Here is a 21,905-nt window from a genome sequence, read left to right on the forward strand (position 1 = left end):
GTGAAACTATGGTTGAATTACAGCACCTGGCTACTTGGATTGTGGCTACATTCACCCAACTGTGGCAAGTGTGACTGAGTATCCGTGAAGGGCAGAATTCTTGATGCTCTGTGTGGGCTCCAGAGGCTGGCAGACCGTGGTGAGAGTGACTCTGGTGATCAAAGGCACTTTGACTGCTGGTGCAGCAAGTTATCACTCTGGTGGAGTTGCTGGTTGGGCTGTGATGAACACAACTACAGCAAGTGTGACTGACTGCAGCAGGGTGAGCAAGCCTCAGTTAGCACCACTCATGCTACTCTGTTGTATAAAGCAAAGGCTGATAAACTACAGTACTTCTGCAATCTGGTAACCTCCGCCAAGAAGGTTGTGCTTTTGTTTTTTCTGTCTGTCTGTAAACAGGATTACGGAAAACCTACTTTTCATGAAACTCGGGGGAAGGTGTAGCATGGGCCAAGGAAGACCTGATTACATTTTGAACAAATCCGAAGCACGGAGCAGATAAAAGGAGAATGTTTTTCTTCACCAAGAAGGTTATTTTTTTTAAATGTGGTTCTCTGTTTGTCTGTCTGCAGGATTAAAGAAATATGTGCTGCCTCCATTTTTAAGATACTTGGTTGAAGTTTGTAGCAAATAAAGAACCCAATACATTCTGCAGTGCATCCAAATTAGTTACAAAATAGCTGCATCCTAATTGGCATTGGTTAGACCTCCTACATTCTTCATCACACTTTGAACACTGGTACAGATATCTGGCATCATGTCACCCAGCTGTCTTTATGCTCAACACCAATCATACAAATAGATTTGCAGGACAAGTGACTCATCGAACAGTGAATTGATTCCTGTAAGCAACATGTTTGAAACAACTTTCTTATCGACCCACATTCACAGTAGGCAGCAGGCTTAATTGATGCCTGACACTGCTGGCTTAAACAAGTTTAAAGAGCCAAAGTGTGCTCCAAATGTATATACATGCATCGAAATAATACATTCAAGCTATTTTGTACAATATTTTAAGATTGATTCTTATAAACACCACATTGCAATTGTATTTTCGATGGTACCAGTTTGTATCTTCAACAAAACTCACATACTGTACAGGAGAACTTTTTCACACAGTGGAAAGAAAAGCCAAGCAACGTCATACTCTCTTAAACCCATTATTGTGAAGCAGAAACACTCGACAAATAACAATCATTTATCAGGAAAATGGTGCTTTCTTACTGCTGAGGGATTGTGCAATTACAGTTTGTCAAGCTAAATAGACTTTACTTAGGCTTAATTACCTACCCAAACTTTCTACATTACAAAGTGAGTCTTAATTAAAAGTAACAGATTAGACTACTTTCAAGGAACCCACATTCAATCATATCTTTTAAATGTGTCATATATAGTGGTTTTTCCATCTGCCTCTGAAAAGCTAGGTTGCTCTCATTTATTTTTTTGTATACAGTAAACTGGTGAGATCACAGTCTGGTCTTAAAATAAACAGCAGCCTATGCTCCCAACAACACAGAAAGAACTTTCAATTACTGAGGCACTTTTCACAGTGAATATAATGTTCTTATCATTGTCTCCGTGAGTTCAAAGTTAGCTCAGAGGTCTGTGGTTCAGAAGAAGAAAACAACAGGGAGGCGCTGCTGGAACCCACATAGAAATATACGGTATAAGACATACAGTATATCTGAAAACAACCCAGTGGCAATATGCACCAAGGTATTTAATCATTGACAACACTGGTGGATCAATACATGTATAGTGGTGTGGTGCTCTTTTTTTCCACATGGTTCTGCAGTGTATTATTAAGTATTTTATGACCTGCCAGCATGCATCATATTGCAACTAAAGCTCACTGCAGTCTGCTGTTAATGTCAGGCCTCAGTGCTTTTGTATGTTTAAACTCATTATCACAAAAGAAGGTACTTGAAATACCAATAAATCACACATTAAACACACTTTACCACTCACACACAAAATGGCTCTGCCCAATCAATAAAGAATTTAGATTCTGGGGAGACTTCCGCAGAAACAATTGATTAATCAATTATTCCACAAACTGAAAATACTTGATTGAAATGTTAATAACTGATTCACAGCTTGTGCCATTTGTATTCTGTGACATGTCTCCTTGCTTTGATGTTCAGAAAGCTCTTTATTTTTCTCATACTGTCTGTGCTGCAGCACCTCTTTTCACCCTCTGTCTGAAACCAGAGCCCAGTCTGCTCTGATTGGTTAGCTGGCCTGCTCTGTTGTTTTTGGTCAACCGCTTAGAGATGTCCCGCCCCTTAGCCTATCACGTACAATATGTTCGAGTGCTAGCCAATAGAAGCGCCAGTACAGCAGGGTATTTAACAAAAATTCAGCTGGGTCGAGTTGGAGAAAATGTCCTCAAGCAAAGGTCCGGAACATCATAATGTCTAACTTGTGTTATGAATGAGTGTGATATATATTAGCCTAGTAGCTGTATCAAGGTCTGCATGTAATCAACAACTGACTGTCAAATCAAATAAAGAAAGTACAATTAAAATAAATTTAGACCATATTTGTTTCACAAAATAACATGATGCGCCGGTGAAGATGGCCGCATCGTCTATGTGCTCCTCTCCAACTTTGCCCATTTTCGTATTTTGTACATATTTCTTTTACTTTTGCCGTTTTACTTTTAACATGGTTCGCAACATGCTAGCCGACCGCACCTACTCTGCCATACAATATAGCAGAGAGGAACTTCTCCAATTGCGAAACTTCGTGGACAATAATAACCCTCCGACAAACAATGGACATTCACCATGGCTACCTGTTGCTGTTCTACCTGAGAGACGCAAGAAGAGGACAAAGCGGGGATCCCGGGCCGGGTTGCTGGTCAGATTGAGGAAACGTGAGAATCGGCCCCCTCTTCCGAGTATTCTTCTGGCTAATGTTCAATCCATTGAAAATAAGCTAGATGAACTCAGAAGCCGGATTGCTTTTCAACGGGACATTAAGAACTGTAACGTGTTAATTCTCACTGAGACTTGGCTCAACCCCGCTATCCCGGACTCCGCTATTGTGCCTGATGGATTCTCTATTTTTCGTCAGGACCGGACTGCTAACTCGGGGAAAAGTAAGGGAGGCGGTGTGTGTGTAATGACTAACAACAACTGGTGCTCAGATGTGAAGATTATTTCATCGGACTGTTCCGCACAGCTAGAGCACCTCATGATCTCATGTCGGGCCTTCCATCTGCCGAGGGAATTCACATCTGTTGTGATAACAGCAGTGTATATCCCGCCGCAGCCACTCGCCGACAACAACACGGCACTCGATCAGCTGTTTGGGATTATTGACAAAACCGAGACTTCACGGCCAGATGCGGCGTTCGTTGTGGCCGGAGATTTCAACACCGCCAACATGAAGAAGGTTTTGCCAAAATATTACCAACACATCAACTTCCCGACGCGCGGGGGAAACATACTGGACCATGTTTATTCCCCTTTCCGGAATGGATATAAGGCTCTCCCTCGCCCTCCCTTCGGCAAATCAGACCATATCTCACTACTGTTGTTGCCTGCGTACAAGCAGAAACTTAAAAGGGACAGACCGGTAACAAGGACAGTACAACGATGGAGCGTGGAGTCAGATGAGGCACTGCAGGATTGCTTTGCTTCCACGGATTGGAGTGTGTTTGAAGACAATAACATCAATACACACACGGACACTGTCATCTGCTACATTGGGAAATGCATCGATGACGTGGTACCGAAGGTTTCTGTACGGACATTCCCAAATCAAAAGCCCTGGGTAAATGGTGAGGTGCGCGGCAAACTGAAAGCGCGCACTCTCGCGCACACAGCGGGAGATTTGGAGGAGTACAGGAAGTCTAGGTATGATCTCCGGAGAGCAATTAAAAATGCAAAGAGACAGTACAAAGACAAGGTGGAATCTGACTTCAAAGGCTGTAACACTAGGAATATGTGGGCGGGACTAAGGACAATGACTGACTACAAAGGAGCAGCGGGGGGTGCTGCGGGAGTGTCTGCGTGCGCATCTCTCCCAGATGAGCTAAACAGTTTTTTTGCACGCTTTGAGAGCAGCCAGGCTGTGGAGGTACAGTGGGACCAGGAGCTACACTGCCCTTTTGTTTTAAATAGGGCAGATGTGTGTAAATCCTTTAAAAGGGTTAACCCACACAAGGCTCCTGGACCTGATGGCATCCCTGGCCGTGTTCTCAGGGTGTGTGCAGTTCAGCTGGCAGAGGTGTTCACAGACATCTTCAACAGGTCCCTGCTGCAGTCTGTAGTCCCCACATGTTTTAAACACTCCACCATCATTCCTGTCCCTAAAAAGACAATCATCACCTGCCCCAACGACTACCGCCCAGTAGCACTCACCTCCATCATAATGAAGTGCTTTGAGCGGTTAGTCAAATTATTCATCACCTCCTCCCTCCCTGAATCTCTGGACCCCCTGCAGTTTGCCTACAGAGCAAACAGGTCCACAGACGACGCCATAGCCCTCACCATCCACACTGCCCTCTCACACCTGGACCCGAAGAACAGGAACACATATGTGAGAATGCTGTTCATTGACTACAGTTCAGCATTCAATACCATTGTGCCCTCCAAGCTGGCCATCAAGCTCAGAGACCTCGGGCTCAACAGCGCCCTCTGTGACTGGATCCTGAACTTCCTGACGGGCAGACCCCAGGCAGTGCGGGTGGGAAATATCACATCCTCCACCCTGATTCTCAACACCGGTGCCCCTCAAGGCTGCGTGCTCAGCCCTCTCCTCTACTCCCTGTTCACCCACGACTGCGTGGCCACACACAGCTCCAACACCATCGTGAAGTTTGCTGATGACACGACCGTCATCGGCCAGATCACAGACGATGACGAGACGGCGTACAGAGAGGAGGTCGAAAACCTGACATCTTGGTGCCAGGATAACAACCTCCATCTCAACATCAGCAAAACAAAGGAGCTGATTGTGGACTACAGGAAGCAGCAGGGAGAGGGACACGCCCCCATCGCCATCAATGGGACTACGGTGGAGAGAGTCAAAAGCTTCAGGTTCCTTGGGGTCCACATCACTGAGGACCTGACATGGTCTCTTCACACCACCACCATCACCAAGAAAGCTCGACAGCGGCTCTTCTTCCTCCGCAGGTTGAGGAGGTTCAAAATGGATTCCAGGATACTCTGCAACTTCTACAGGTGCACGATAGAGAGTATCCTGACTGGCAGCATGACGGCCTGGTACGGCAGCTGCACCGACCTCGATCGTAAGGCTTTACAGAGGGTGGTGAAAACTGCACAGCACATCACCAGGACGGAGCTGCCATCCATGGAGGACCTTTACTCCCAGCGGCTCAGGAAGAAATCCCTCAGGATTATCAAAGACCCCCATCACCCCAGCCACAAACTGTTCTTTCTGTTGCCGTCTGGCAGACGTTACCGCAGCATCCCGGCAAGGACAAGAAGATTCGGAGACAGTTTCTTCCCGCGGGCAGTGAGACTGTTAAAAATTGAACTGTTGAAACAACATCAAACATTCATCTGCTACTCAGTAGTATGTATCTAATACCTAATATATATATATCATTCCAATAACTTGTATATAGACTCGTACTGCACTATTCCACATCATAACTTTATTTCATTTTTATAACTATTATTATTTTTGTATTGCTCATGCTCTTATTGTTATTATGTTATGTTATTATGTTGCATTGTTGGAGAAGCCTGTGACATAAGATTTTCAACTGCATAATTACTCTGTAGCTATGTCAGATTGACAATAAAGAACCTTGAACCTTGAACTTTACATTGAACTATACGGATATATAATACTGTAGATGTATATAATGTTCTTCTCCTGCTGCATTTACAAATAAAATAGAGAAAATAAATAAAATAGCTTTTGAAAAATTGTGCATCTTAAAATAAAGTGCTTGATTTTAGAAAATTAAAGTGTTGCAGCAGTTTGAGTTTCCCTTTTCCTTTAACCGTTTCACATCTTGACTTAACAGTCCAAGATAATTTTAGAATATATCAGTCTCAACACATCTTAACAATTGAACAGTTTGACAGTTTCTCTTTCTGTCCCTCTTATATCCCACTCCCCCACTTTCTTTTGTTCAGTGAGAGAACTGAGCTCTAGCTTGTCCTGCTGGTATGTTTGGTTAAAAACGTTGTGCTTTGTCTCATAGTGGCATTTGGCCCTTTTAATGAGCATATGACACACACTGGTTTTTCGCTCCCAGTGGGCAGGATGAACATGAATGAGTCTGTCCATTTTGGGTTGAAAGCTCTGTTTTCACTAGGGATGTCCCGATCCGATCACGTGATCGGGGATCGGAGCCGATCACGTGATTTTCACGTGATCGGGGATCGGGAGAAAAAAATCGGGGATCGGATTTTTTTTTTTTTTTTTTTATAAAATATTTTTATACATTTTATTTAATGTTACAAAACAAAAATGACCATGTTCACGTCTTAAAGTCATCCTGAGGCCTTAGTTTTGGGTTAAAATTACACAACATCATGTATGTGTTGCTTCTTTTGGGCTTGTTTTCATAGACCTGGTTGCTTATTTCTCTCAAATCTGGCAACAGAGTGGGCGCAGTGTCTAATAGTAGCAGTAAGCTAACAAGAGGCTACGTTCAGCTGGTGCCTCGGGAGTCGGGACAGAGAAAATGTCAGGAGTTTGGAAGTATTATAAAATTGAAAGCGAAGGCAGTGTAACAGCCAGATGCAATGTTTGCAAGGCGGAGGTTCCGCGTGGTGGAAAGAACAGAGCTACGTTCAACATGACCAATCTAATACAAACACCACCAACAACAACACGACGAGTACACAGCGGCCACTCAGGTAACGGCACTGAAACAACCGACACTTTCAGAGACTTTTAAAAGGAAAGAGAAACTACCCCAGAACAGTGAAAAGGCCAAAAATATAACAGCCAAGATAGCTGAATTCATCGCGTTGGATGACCAGCCGTTATCTGTTACCTTTTTTTTCCTCTTAATGCATTGCATAAAGATCGGATCGGGAAAAATCGGTATCGGCAGATTGTCAAAATCAAATGATCGGAATCGGATCGGGAGCAAAAAAAGGTGATCGGAACATCCCTAGTTTTCACTGTCCACTTTTCTCTTCTTAGAGAGCGCCATGTGTACGTACTTTTCTCCCCGTCTGCCGCTAACTCGTCTCTTCTTCTGTGTTTCACTCCCTATATCGCTCACTCTCTTTCGCCCCCTGTCTGCACCGGTTCAAATAGAATGAAAATCCCATAATCCTTTATTGATTATAGGTCCGGGTCCGTATAGGTTGGCATTGGGGTCCAAACCCAGTCCCAGGACCTCCTGTTACTGACCTATGCACTACAGGAAAGGGAAAACCCCAAAAAGCATAAAAGGGCCCCTTTAACTATTGTCAATTTTTAACATGCGCCACTTGTTTTGAATTGATGTGCTGCTTGGTTTCAAACGATTTATTGTTATATCATAACATTCTGTGCCAGTAAGTCTCCAACAATAGCTTCTATGGATTTTGCATTCACTAAAAGGCTGTTTTCTTCTTTCCCTTCTCATCCATTATTGAAAACTTGCAAACGTACTTCTTAAAACCCTGAGCGTTACTTGACACACGGCACTAAACACAAAGCACCGACTTGTAAAGGTTTAGTGTGTGTGCACCTGGTTGGTAGTTTTCAAGTGTGCTACATTGAAAATAGAAGCAATTGCATAAAGACAGCCAACAGTAATAGGAAATATCAAGTCATAAAAATACATTTCTTATTTTAATTGAAGCTTCATACACCACTTTGTATTATAAGGCCATTTCAGGCTCAATGGATCTGAGTAAACAAACTACCCATGCCATTTAAATACTGTTGGCATCTTAAAATACAGGAACAACTATTGCACATTAATAGTTCATTTGAATTGGAAAATTGAACAATCTGAGTTCAGGAACTCTGTAAACATTTCCCGTTGAGCTCTGATATATAACTAACAATTAGATGAAGGGACAAATCAACTGACCAGAGGCAGCCAGCCATTGATCGTAGGCCATTAATGATTCACTAGATGACTTCATTTGGCCAGTACAGATGTTGTCACCAACTGGAAAGTGACTTCTACTGTAAGTGATTGACCAGAACCGCCCAGGGACCAGAACAAATTGGACAACAAGAACCTCCCCCAGAAGGTCAATAATGATGAGAGAGATGGCTAAAAGGTCATAAAATCATCCTTCATACTCTTACACTTTCTGAACCATTAATAAATAGGAATAATGATGAAATGGCTACCAAATCCAACGTAAACAATGTAAATATATTGATCTATAAGATGATGCTGCATGATATCCAAACAAAACAGAATCTGCGATGATTAGTCGATAACAAATGTGTCAGTAATGGATTTGATCATTGTTTGTCATTTTTCAAAACAAAATACTTTTTTTATTGTGAACATTTTCAGTCTTTTCTTTTGGGATTTTGACTTTTGGTTGCATAAACAATCAATTGAATGATTTTCACATTGTGTTCTAGGATAACATTTGTATTTTTTTTAAAGTTTTTGTAGACCAAATTTACACAAAAAAAGCTGAAACTTAATCAATAATGAAAATAAATATTGGTTGCAGTCCGAAGCAAAAAACGCATTTGCAATCATGAATCGTGTCCCACAACATCATCATATCATCTCAGTTTGATTCCACTCAAACAAAGGTCATTAGATTTTCCCATTACGCTCCAACCATCCAATTACATGCATTTGAAGCAGGACTGGGGAACATCCTCCAGGGTATGTGACAGGTTGTCCAGGAGACACAGCTGCACGTCATTTGTCCTCTCAGAGAGCTGTATTCACATTATTGGCAGGAAGTCAAAGTCGTTCAGGGTGCATGTCGGAGGCCGAAAAAGTGTTCCCCTCGCCTGTGTGTGATGTTCATGGACACCCATCAAGGCAAAGCTGGGCTCTGACTGTCAGTGGCCTTAGGCTGCCATCCCTTCTGATAAAAACAAAAACAATTGACTGGTATTTGTAGCTACACTGTAAAATATTACCATGATTTCACAATATTTAGCTGTAATATTTTACAATAAATTACTGTTTTACCACTTTACAGTCTTTACCTGTAATGTTCACAATATAATACTGTAATTTTGAATTTCACAGTGAAATCAATACAGGCACAGTTAATTACTGTGAATGTACAGGATAAATGATTACCAGGATTTCACAACATGTTACTGTATTTTTTCACAGTAAAATACTGTATTCAGACCATCCTCTGTGATAACAAAACAAATTAAGTGATTTTCTTGCTTTTATCGCTCTTGCTTGGCTTTAAATACTAATTTCTTTCTTTGGTGCAGGTTTTACTTAAATTGAAAGGGGCACAGCTGCATGTGCCTTAAAATAAACGATGCAACATATAAATCTATGTAAAATTGAAATTGTTGTCTTGGCTTATTGTTTTCAGTGCTTCCTGGGCATTAATCCTGAGACGGGCTCGAAAGCCAAAAAGAGGCATGGCAATTTAAACCCCCATGTCAGAACATTCTTCAGAAAAATGGTTGACTTTGAGTCGATGTGACATGTGTTATGCTGCGTTCACACCGGATGCGATGCGAATATTCGCTTCGCTCTAATCGCTCCTATCGCATCGCTCTAAACGCTGGAGTTTCACCGCGGCTGCCAGCTGTGTTTACTCGCATCATTCAAACAAGACGCGCTGGCTCGGGAGCTACAACTACAACAAATGAACATATTTTACCGTGATTAAATTGTAATACACGTTTCTAAATGATGCCGAAGTAACAACATACTGATACCGGTTAGTAACAACCATGAATTAATGCTTTGACAAGTCTGCAGACAAGACGGCAGGCAAAACACCTTTTAAAATGCTTGTTTTCTGAATGAAGATCGGGTCGACCAGGCTAAGCTAACGTTGTATATGCTCATTCCACACTCATAACAACGGCCTAGTAGGCCGTTGTTATGAGTGTGGAATGAGCATATACAACAGACATAAATAAAGCAGCGACTGTATTCGCCATGGCACAGACAGTCTGTGGTTTGTACTTGTTTAACTTTTGTCCAGTTTCTGAACAGATATGAGGAGCTGTGAGCTCTGTGTGCTAACTGCTAACAGCTAACGGCTGATGTTGTGTGGTTGAACGTCAGTGACGGCGGCTGAGATCCTCACCGCTGATTGGCTTCCGCGAGAACACGTCACGTGAATTTGACGCTCGAGTTGAAAAAATTAAACTCTCGCGTTTAACGCGGCACCGTTCAATCGCCTCAATCGCGTGATTCGCGCCGCGTCCACCGCTTCATGCGCACCGTCGGAGCGAATTCGCGTCCATCTGCGTCTCTGCATTGACTTTACATGTAATCGCGCCGCCCCCAAACATCGCATCGCGTCCGGTGTGAACGCAGCATTACTTGCTCCCCTCCTTGTTTTCTGCCCCTGGCTCCGCCTCTGCCCAGGTGCACCTGGTCTGCCCCTGGCTCCGCCTCTGCCCAGGTGCACATGGTCTGCCCCTGGCTCCGCCTCTGCCCAGGTGTTCCAAATTCCACTCAGCCGTGTATATATAAAGAGAAGCTGGAGGAGAAGGATGTCTCGCCTATCCTAATGCCGGGAGACACTCTCCAGAATACCTCTTAGCCATTTTGAGCTCTAGGCCATATTTTTGCAGATGTGTTTATGTTTAGCCTGGAGGACCTGGTAGTCCAGTTTTCGCGGCTTTATTTCCCATAGGGTTTATAATTGATTTCTGGTTAGGGGGGGTGGGCTCTGGGTCCTACGGCCCGTGGTGTGGCTGGCTCGGGTTCCCTCCTTCTGTTTGTTCCTTTTGGCCAGTCCTCTAGACCTCTTTTTGTTTCCCGTTTCGCTTGTGTGAGCAAACGGCTGATTATCAATAAATGCTCGTTACCAAGTACCGGTTATTGCGTGTATTCTTTCATGTTGCGGGTCTCAGCACGAGCCACTACCGCGGAGTAGAGGTTGGGGCCGTAACAACATGTCCAAGACACTGTGAAATGTACTTTGCACTTCAATGGAGTAATACAAAGTTGAAATGGGCATTTTCTTTGTTTTTCTTTGTTGATTGAGCTGATTGAATTGTGTAGTTATGGTAAAATCCCAGTTAACTAGTCAAATTTACAATATATTATCATATTATTTACATTTGTATATTTACAGTAAATGGCTACTGTGTTGCATTACTTCTACAGTAATAGTGTGAAAATACAGGTAATTACTGTAATTTATGTAGAGCAAGGTACCATAATACCACAGCTCTGTACTGCTACATCACAGTAATTCCATGGGCATGGCAACTGTAAAGTCACAGTATTTAGTTGTACTTTTATTCTAATTTACTGTAAAATATCTACAGTCAATTACTGTGAAATATTTACAGTAAATTACTGTGAAATCCATGCAACTAGTAGCCAGTAATTTACTGTAATTTTACAGCCAAACATTTTACAGTGTAGGGTTGTCCAGCGAACGGATACTTCTTTATACAGTCTATGCCAACATTCGATACATTTTCATCGTTGGTAATGGTTAACAATAACAGTGCTTCTACATACTGTATATGCATTGCATTGCATTCATTCACTCGAAAGATTGATAAACACTGTTAGTTGTAGATGTTTTCACAGCAATCTAGTAAATATATATGAGAGGGAAGTACGACCTGTTTAACTTCCTAACAAAAACCTGTATGGAAAACGCTATAAAGAAGGAACATTACAGGATTTATTGTTTTGATTTGGTTTATTCGCCGTGGTAGCAAATGAGGTTTCAGGAATGTGGAATTCCACTGGTACTGGTATCGACTACTTCATTTTTAGTAATGTGACATCCTCATCTGTAGCTGTAGTGCGATAGTCTTTCTGCAGAATACCTTGTTACACTCTTATGCTTCTATTCTCCTCTTTAACTAACACTCATCAGGAGATGGATACAGATATTTTCAGGAGATGGGAACTCATGCACGGCCCCGGCTTTAGTACCAAATGATTGAATCATTATTCATAGGTATGCCCCATAGCAGTTGTAAATATGTTACTGTATGCAGCTGCTGTTAGTGCATGAGAAGCTGCAGTTCATGTCTGTAGAGTACATTTTCAGGCAATACATAATGTTAATAAAAGCTCCTCTGCAAGGCTGGTTACACCCAGGTAAACCTCGTATATTTGAATGATATTTTGTAGATGGATATTATGTCTACAATGCTCTTTAAGGGTCTATCAAAAGCACAACTGTCTGGCGATAAAAGTGCTTTAAGGGTCCGAACCACTTCCTAGTGTTATTGTTATTACAATTCGCAGTGTAAAATAAGATTTTAAATGACGTCTTTGTCAAATGTTTAGCACTTACAAAGTCTAATCCAATACTGCAATGCCTTCTTTATCTGTCTTAACCATGACTATGCTGTAACGTGGTGAAAAAGTTGCAAGGAGGATTAAAACCAATGCAAATAGACAGGTCTTCATCTCTCCTGTTTTTAGCATCTTTCACTGGATGTCTGTCTCTCATTGATTTTTAGAGCTGCTAATGTTTTTTAGTCTTTGAATGACATGGCACCAATCTGACTTTGAACTTGAGAGCCTCTCTGTGACAACAATCCTCAAACAAAAGTCGCCTGAGCCTTTCTGTGTCAAGGTTGAAGACTAAAGGTGTCCATGTTGTTGCTGTCTGGACCCCTCAGCTCAGGAACAAGCCTCCAGCATAGTAGCATTGCAATTAAGGCCTTAATCTTTGATGTTTACTCTTCCTGCCTCCCTGCAGCCTTCTCTCATCTCGGTGTTTAGCATTTGTTATCCCCATGACTCCCTCTGTTTGTTGAGGCATTCAGGTTAGTCAGTCATTATAACCTTGACTAACAGATTTCCTGTGGCAAATGCAGACAATCTGATAGTTATTGTTCTTGACAGTGATAGCTTATGCTTTAATTTAAACTGTAAAATCCCCTTGTGCATTTCAAAGATACATTTCAACAGCAATCATCACACCTACATCGTATTGGAGCATGGCAATGCAAGGGTGATGTAAAACCATCTCTGTGAAAGGCATTTTCCTGTGCTTTACCTTGTGCAATAAAGAGTAGGCTGAGACAGCATGAGGGTGGCCAAACGCTATACGCACATTAACATGCCACAATCATCTGCCAGCCTGTGATAACAGAGAATAATGATACGGTGGCCTCTGTAGGGAGTTTACCTATAAGGAAGGGAGCGGTATGTGCAGGAATGTGCGTTCAGTAGGATGGAGTTACGTAAGGAAATTGCAGTCCCCTGCTTAGGCCTCGCCATCAAACAATGTACATTGACCTTTCTGTATGACGGTGTGATGAAGAGCTCTAAACATGGCATGAACTGTGGACTTCTGCACAGGCAGGCACTCACTGTACTGTCCACAGATGATATAGTGTTGGGACTTGGGAGATGTTGCTGTGTGGGTTGTTTGTTTTATCAGTTAATCTAGTTGCCTTTTCAGATCCATTCGACATCAATCTCTTTTTCTTATCCATCAAAAACAAAGTTAAAGATTAATTGTGCTGTCCAATCTGATGTTGTGAAAGCCCTCACTCTAACTAGCCATCATTTTTATTCATTTGCTTTCTTTATTGATTGTCTGATCCACAATCACAATATACCGAAAGAAAATCAGTATCATACATATCTTAAGCTCAGGGTAACATGTAGAAATAGCTGTTTTAAAAAAAAGGTTATTATCCTATAAAAAACACGAGCAGCATGGACTTGCCAGACTTGTTTTTATTTTGCAATATTTGTTGAGCTCTACTTTGACTTTCCACTGCCTCACAGTATTTTGTATCTCAAGGTTTTTGATTGTCGCCAAAGTATTATCTTGAGGCCAATGCCATCTTCTGATATAAATAGAAGTTATATGAAATGCTTTTTCACCTCCACGTTTTGACGAATATGTTGAGAACACACTCAATCTGATCAGGATTCATTGCATACTTTGAAAACAGGATCACACACATCATATTCAGTGTTTTTGCTTTTGATTATATATCGTAAAGCCTGCACTTACTGTAGCTGTCTCAGAATAACCACAAAAACGTGTGTGCTCTTCTCCGCCTCACTGGGTGCATTATATTTTGACATCCTGCTCAGTTTCACAATAGTAAAAATGATCAGTGTCAACGTTGGTTAACCCCTCAGGACGCACCATTTAATCGGGTCCATTAAAAAAAAAAAAGTAAAGACAATTAAAGCTCCTCTCTCTTCTCACAGAAAGCCCTCCAGTTCCCAATAATCCTCTCTCCATATCTCCGGCGAAAAACACCAGGTTACCGAGGCAACAGCTGAGGGCAACTTGTTTTTTTGTAGTGTTCTGTGACAAAGTGCCTGAAGCATCACCATTCTAATTGAAATCGAGGTAAACCTGTGACCAAGATGGTCAGCGTGATGTGTGGGTGCAGAATAATGGCAGTTTCTTTTTTATTTAGAGGGGGGGGGGGGTTGTGATTATGCAACCATGGAAGGTTTAATTGACTATTCCCGCGTGCCTGCAGCCTCAGTCACACCATAAAGTGTGCCACCATTCCCCTCTGCACACATCACACTTGACTGCAATTTGTACCATGCACCTTGATTCATAATATATGCCCCCCACTCTCTTTGCCAACAACCTTCAAGCTCTTTTTCTAAGCTTATCTGGATCACGAACCACATCTGACAACTCACTCTTTGACTTAAAGCCTAAAATACCTCTTGGTCCTCTGCCAACTTGGATCAAAAGGCTAATATTTAATGCTTTTCTGTGCCGGTCGATCAAATTAATGCACATTATTCACTGAACAAACAATGTTCCGAGCAGTTTTGTAGCTTTAAGTACAGCTGTTGGCTTTCTTCAGCACCATTTGAGGTCTTGAATGTGTATAATCAAACAACCTCAGACATTTTAAGGAGTTTCTCAGGGTCTGCTGACATTCCGCCAATTCACTCCATCGTGATGCGACCCTTTAGGCTCCCAGATCAGATTATGACATTTTGACTGTAAACACCAAAGGTCAAAGTTAAACCCTGAAAAAAGGTTAGAGTTAGGGATGCATATCGCTGACTTTTTTACGATACCGATACCGATACCACTGAACGATACCGATACTCGACCGATACATATCGTGATACTTTCATGTTGCATAAGGGAAACATTTTATCATCCCGCAATTACTCCCATGAAGCGCTTTATGATATAGTTAACATGTCAAATGAATATTAAAATTAATTGTGGGACTTCAACCTTTTAGTACTGAACAAACAATGAAAAACACGTTTGACAACACAGGCTTGAAGACTGTACATTCCTGTACTCCGATGTTATGTGACAGTAGCACATGTTTTGAGAAGTTGGATGTGTCCCAGAAATAAACTTCTTGCAGTGGTTACAGACCCCACCATTCAGACTGGCAGTCATATGCAGCCACACTTTAGATTTCCGTGCTGACATCGAGCTAATGAAAAAACGAAAGCTAACCGAAAGGCTCAGACTTTCGGGAGGAAGGTGAAGGGCGTTGCTTGGCAATCAAGCCAATCACCGAAGCCTTTGCAAGACGCGCGATCTGATTGGCTGGCGGTTTGGGTGCGAGTTTAAGGATATAATCCCTCACTTTATAGAAAAATAATAATAATAATAATAATAATAATAATAATAATAAATGTGAGTATTGAAAACCGGATCTGATTTCGGTACGGTTTACCGTAGCCACCAGTAACCGGTATTTTGGTAATACCGGGAACCGGTATGCACCCCTAGGAAGAGTAGGAGAAAATAAGCAGGTACAAGGTAGCATTGTGTTCTCAACAACCTACTGTACAGTTGCATACGGATTCAAAAAGGAACATATGACTCATGCCTACAGCATGTACATTTAACAGAGGCTCTAATCTGAAAGGCTTAAATGGAATTCCAGTTCTGATTCATTCTTTCTTGATCTTTTTCTTTGCAGAACATGTACAGTGAGGGCGATTACCTCCTCCATTCTTTCTGCAAACGTGTGAGAAACAAAAGGTGAACATCTGCGCCGAAAATTGATCCTGAGCAGGTATTGTTAAGTGATGAATGTTAAGGATTCCTTTAGAGGAAAATATGTAAAACTGTTGCACAAATGTCTTTGTTTTGAAAAGACAAGCCGGTTGTATAAAACAATAAACGCATATATTACAGATCTTATCTCAAGGATATTTTCATCTGTGCAACTGTGGCCACTCCAACAGTGTTTCATCAAACAATCATCAGCGATTAGCTCTCAGCATAACGTACTTGTTGAAAATGTTTTATGCAGTTTTGGCAAGCCGGTTTAGCAGCTAAATCTCCGAGATGTGCTTTCACACAAAATCGCTCTTGTTAAGAGACTTCCAGGGAAATACAGTAGTACGACTTGTGTGTTTGTGGAGCTTTCCCGTTACAAATGACAGATACGGGGGAGAGACTTTGCACATGATTAAGATCAGTGACAATCAGAGAAATGATCGTAAATCATTAGGCGTCTGGAGGCAACATTATTCCTGTGTGAGTGGAGCTTCCGTGATTAATCTCCCGCCTCCCCTGCACATAAACGGGGAAATGATGGTAGATCAGAGAGCCAGAGAATGAGTGAGGTGAGTACAACTCTTGAAAGCAGCGAATATGTACGAGTAATTTTGGGGTCAATCCGAAAGCACTCAACAACATTAAAATATTCAATTTCTCCACTTCCTCCTACAAATTATCTTTGGTTGGGCTGGATAAGTGAAGTAAGTGTGTCTCCGGGCCTCTATTAACACAGCGTGGCCTTTCTTATTGTCCCGCCTTGTTCCACATTTCATCATCTTTGCCCCTCGTGGAGCCACGCTGTAAATTTCCTCTGAAATATTCGTGGTCATGACTGAGAAGATAATGGCTGAGGCCTCAATATACTTACAGGGCTCTTGTGATTACTTCCTGTCATGTGTGATCATAATCACCATCAGACGGTGGCTTGATGGCGTAGTAGCCCCATGTCCACTTGAGCTGTGTGGTGGATCTCAGTGACGCCTCCAAAACAAGCTTCTTTTAAAACAGCAGTGGAGGGTAAGCTTATTGTTTAGTATACTAATTTGGTTCCTCAAAATGTTGTTAACATTAATGCTAATTTATGGGCAGAATATTTGAGAGTGTGCTTTCCCCTTAGCACTCCAGGAGACATTAGCCTCGTTTATTTTGTAATCGCTCGAGATGCTTTGCATTTTACTGCACCATCATGCCTTACTCTGCCTCGAGGAACAATATGAAAATGGTAATCCTCGCAACAATCTGCTTCTATGCATGCTACCCGTTTCATTTGGATGCCTCTGCATCCAAATAAAAGCAATTACAAACACATCCTCCAATCACGACACTTCAGATGTTTGCAGCTTCACAATACAGTGAGTCGTAGAAGCACAACATCTGCAACTCTGGGAAAAAGATAACACCTCGCCTGAACAGAATCTGCTCTGCCTGACACATTCCCTGCTGGACAATAAATCTGAGTTTGCTTTTCTCCTTCTACCACGCAGCCATTTGCTGTGAGAAAAAAGGGTCTCGCCGCCGCGTATGTCTCAGCAGATGAAGAAACTGGCTGAGAAAAGTAATTTACTTGTGGTCACACTCATGAGTCCTGGGAGTCATCGCATTATGAGCCCTGTAGCGTGCAGACTGAGAGATATCAGCAGGGGGAGAAGGCTGCGAGGAGCTTCAGATGACTGTGCATTACATCAAAAGAGAGGTGTGGTAAATACATGAATATGTCATGTGCAGGGGAAGAACTTCTTAAAAAATGTGGCAGGAAAAAGGACAGAGCGAAGAGTGGAAAACAATCCTCAGGAGCGCAATACTTCTTAAAACCTGGATCTGGATGACAGAGAATGGCCTAGGTTGAAATGCAGAAAATCTATGAAGCTAATATGCAGAACCAACAGGTTTGTTTGTGTACAGCCTGTCTGGAAAAGCGCCAATTACTGTTCCACACTGTGCACACAGATGCATCACAAATTACCATTTTTTAGAGAAATCCTTCTCCAGCTCATGGGTGGAAACCATTTGCTGCCCACACACACTTTTTGGGCTGCAAACAAACAGAACAACAACAGTAGTTCAGAGTGTGTTTTGTTTGTGCTGACCCAATTTAACCTGATATTTTCAAGGGGCGGATTTGCTTATGCAGCTGGTTTTGTTATTGAAACATCATTGCAATTTGACATTGCTGCATATGTGCCCATTAACCCCCTACATAGCATGCATGGTCACCACAGGGAGGAGGGGTGAGGGGATGGAAGGAAGAGAGTGGTGGGTGGAAACACACAAAGACACATACAGATTTCTCAAGGAGGGATTATATTTTTTTTTTAATGAGGCAGACTGATGCTTCCCTATTTTATGCTTCAGCTAAACAAAGCTATATCGAGTTTAATCATTAAAAGACACATATTCTTTTTAACTGAAAAACGTGTAGCAACATGGACATGTTATTTTTTTTCCTGTCGTTATGAAATGTATTATCTGTTTTTCAGTTAAACTTGTGAATTCGGAAACACACACGCTGGATTTCATTGTATTTAAAAGTGAGTGTCTGTGTGTATTTGTCTCCGTGTGTGTGTGTGTGTGGGGGGGGGGGGGGGGGGGAGACGCACCAAACTGGCAGACCCTGGCTTTTTGTTCCAAGGTTAAGTTAGCCTCTGCTCAACAGTGTTGTCACTGGTTGCGGTAGCTTGTGTCTGACAGGATTTTGCGCACGCTGGGTCAACAAGCACGAGGGCTTGAGTCAAGCATGTGCGGATTTATTTATGAAGAGAAAAAAAAAACGTTACGCGCGCCGTCGTTTAATTGGCCATTAAGGGAAAGTAACATCAGTGTCGCATTGTGGAGCCATTTGACTGTCCTGATATGTCAAGCCATTTAAACAACGCCTTTGTCTCAACTGCACACACACAAACACACACACAAAAAAGCCCCACATGTGTTGCTTTTCACTGCCCATAACAGCACTTATTTCCCGGAGCACACCTCTATCATACAGCATGCAGCGCCACATCCCCACTTCCACATGCGAGGGAGACCTGTTAAACCATCACTTACACTGCGGTAGCCTCACACAAACAGCAGTTGTTGCATGTGAATGAAACATTGTCATGGAGCGCGTTTCCAATCATCCCCGACTACAATGTTTGCAGCGACATGTGCGTAACCCATAATAAACACCGATATAAGCATTTAAAGAAATAATAATAAGCTCACCAGCAGATATAAAGGGATGTGTTCTAGCTGTTTCTTCTCTCCCGACTGGCTTTCCTTGGAGTTAATGAGCTTCTTGTTCGGACTGATTTCTCTCTCAGCTGTTATTGTCCACAGTTTTTTTTTGTTTTTTTTCTTTCTTTTTCTCCAGCGGTGAAACAATAAGCCGAAATCGGCGTCCTCTCGCAAAGCTCTGCCCTCTTCAAACTACCCTTCCCGCCCCCTCCGTCTATCCATCTCAGATTGGTGCTGGTCAGGAGGGGCAAACCCTGAACCCGGGGGCTGATTTAGAGGCGGTTATCTGTCACTCGCGGATCAATGCCCACATGGACATGAGGTGGACGTTTGCGCAAAGGGCTCACTCTTTACCGACCAGCTTGTCACGGATGCTGTCGACAGCTGGAGGGAACTCTTTTTTTTTCTTCTCACCCCCCGCCCCCCCACCTCTCTCTCTCCTTTTGCACAAAAACCCTCCCAGGCGAGATACAGCAGTGAGTGGGCCCACTTATTCTGTGGGCTCCGCGCGGTGCCAGGACTGACGCAGGTGCCCAAGGTCCATCCGCGGCTGACAGTTGCCGCTGCCTCTGACAGTGATATAGCAACCTCATGTGAGTCATTGCAGTGGGAGGAAAAGGGAGCAGATCATTCCCCACTCTGTGACCTTGGGTTGGTGTGTGGTCTGATCAGAGGGAACTGGGTAAAATATGGGCAAGTGAGGAGAAAGAAAAATTAGACATCTCTCCATCACAAGGTGCCCTTGTGCAAAGCACCTCTCACCCCTGCTCATGCAGCGGTAAATAGTACAACAGTGTGCCGGCACTGTGCCAACTCCCAGGTGTGTTGGTGTGAACAGCAGGCAGTTTCTGACCTGATTTTGTTCTCTGTGACACAAACATTTAAATATATTACTACTGGCAGAATTGGACAAATGAGTGACCTCTCAGTCACATTTCAGTCATATTTCAAATTAAAAATTAAAGCTGCCATGGATTTCGATAATTACCTCTGCCATGGAGGTCATGTTTCCCATTTGTCTGTCAGCAGGATTACGGAAAAACGACAGGACCAATTTTAATGTAACTTGGTGGAAGGTTTAAGCATGGGCATAGAAAGAACATATTACATTTTGGAACACATTGTAATCACATGCTGGAAGTAAGGTTCATTTTCCTTAACATTGGGATTAGTGCTGCATTCACATGGTGTTGGAATAATCAGAAACTGATTTGCGAGCTGTGAAAATTCACATGAATGCCCATTATGTCGGAACAGAAAGTCAACGAAAGATTATACCTTTTTCGAGCTCATCTGAACCACTTGCAGTGCTTTTCATTGTCAAAAAGTGAAAACACTCTGAGCTAAAATAAAAATAAAAGACCTTCAAAGATTCTTCTCTCTAGCTTCTATGCTGTCTCTAATTTACATGTACGACTGAAGCTCCCGAACACACTAAAGTCAGAAGAACAGATTCCCAACTCAGAAAGGAACCATCCAAGAGCACAAGAATGCAGCACTGACCTTTAATGTGATCCATTTAATATAACTTTTTATTTATTCTGGCCATGGTACTGCAAAATAAAAAAGAGAAAATTCAAATCACAATTCCCCAGTTTTACATATTACTGAAGTGCAAATCGGCTTTAAAGTGGTCGTTGTATACTGATGCTTAAAATGATGCTTATCTTTATTGCTGAAGATTATTTGCAACATGATTACCTTTTGGTATCTAATAATCTAATCCTGACTCCTTATTTGTTTGCTAACCATGCAACATATCCTATTTAATTACCCTGCTGTATTTACTATATATTAAGATAGCGCACAGGTTGCTCTCATGGTATTATTTGGTTGAACAGTTCTCAGACAAGCATTAAATCAGAATAAAGGTTGCCTGTTAACAGGAACGGCAATTGAGAGAAAGAGCATGCTGTGTGCTTAATAACAATTTAATAACATATATATCTTTGGAAATTAACATCAGAATGCTGTTCAAACTGCCCTTACATTTACAATATTGCTGTTAAATGTTACACAGTATTTGTGCTAATATATTCTCTGTGACTGGTAGTCCTTAAAATAGTGCTCCTTGGATGCTCATGAAATCAGACTGCTTTAGAGAGTGCTTAAACAAAATAAAGACTTAATGTTCATGAGTAATAGATGAGCAACTTTCGTAGCCAAGTCCTCTGAGATTTGAGTTATCATATCTGCTCAGCATAAACCTTTAGGTGACTTATAGTAACCCTTTGAGTTCATTTAATATAGACAATACAACAAAGGAGCAATTCCATGTTTTCAAACCAGAAGTGTTTTTTCAAGTGGTCATTGACACTTTTGTTTTGCTTTTATAATTGTTATGTAAATGTTGATAGCACAATGTCTTGGTTCCCTATAAGCATTGTTTCAGCCTAGATTTACGGCACAAAAGAAAAGCTTCAACCTTTATAACAACAGGAAGAGGAGAGCATGTTTACCCGGTAGCTATCAATCTAAGTTATTGCAGTTCCTTAGTAGAGGTAGGACATTTGGTAATTGGGGAACATAGGAGTAAATAGGAAAGTTTCGGGGGCCCTATTGTACTTTTTGGGTTTCCCCTTTTCTGTAATGTGCCATATAGGTTTGTGTGCATGT

The 21,905-nt window shown here is 42.0% G+C and overlaps 1 protein-coding gene across 3 annotated transcripts in view; it reads right to left on the bottom strand.

The window, feature by feature from the left end:
- The window catches only part of gabra3 (gamma-aminobutyric acid type A receptor subunit alpha3), a 104,619-nt gene extending 84,933 nt beyond the window's left edge, over window positions 1-19,686 (bottom strand). For all 3 annotated transcript variants that reach the window (XM_034152348.1, XM_034152339.1, XM_034152333.1), the window contains exon 1: window positions 19,278-19,686. The gene's annotated coding sequence lies outside the window, so the exon portion shown is untranslated. The remainder of the gene's footprint in view (window positions 1-19,277) is intronic.
- Window positions 19,687-21,905: the final 2,219 nt, after the last annotated feature.

The sequence above is a fragment of the Trematomus bernacchii genome, unplaced genomic scaffold (genome assembly GCF_902827165.1).
Source record: "Trematomus bernacchii unplaced genomic scaffold, fTreBer1.1, whole genome shotgun sequence".
In the NCBI taxonomy this organism is placed as follows: domain Eukaryota; kingdom Metazoa; phylum Chordata; class Actinopteri; order Perciformes; family Nototheniidae; genus Trematomus; species Trematomus bernacchii.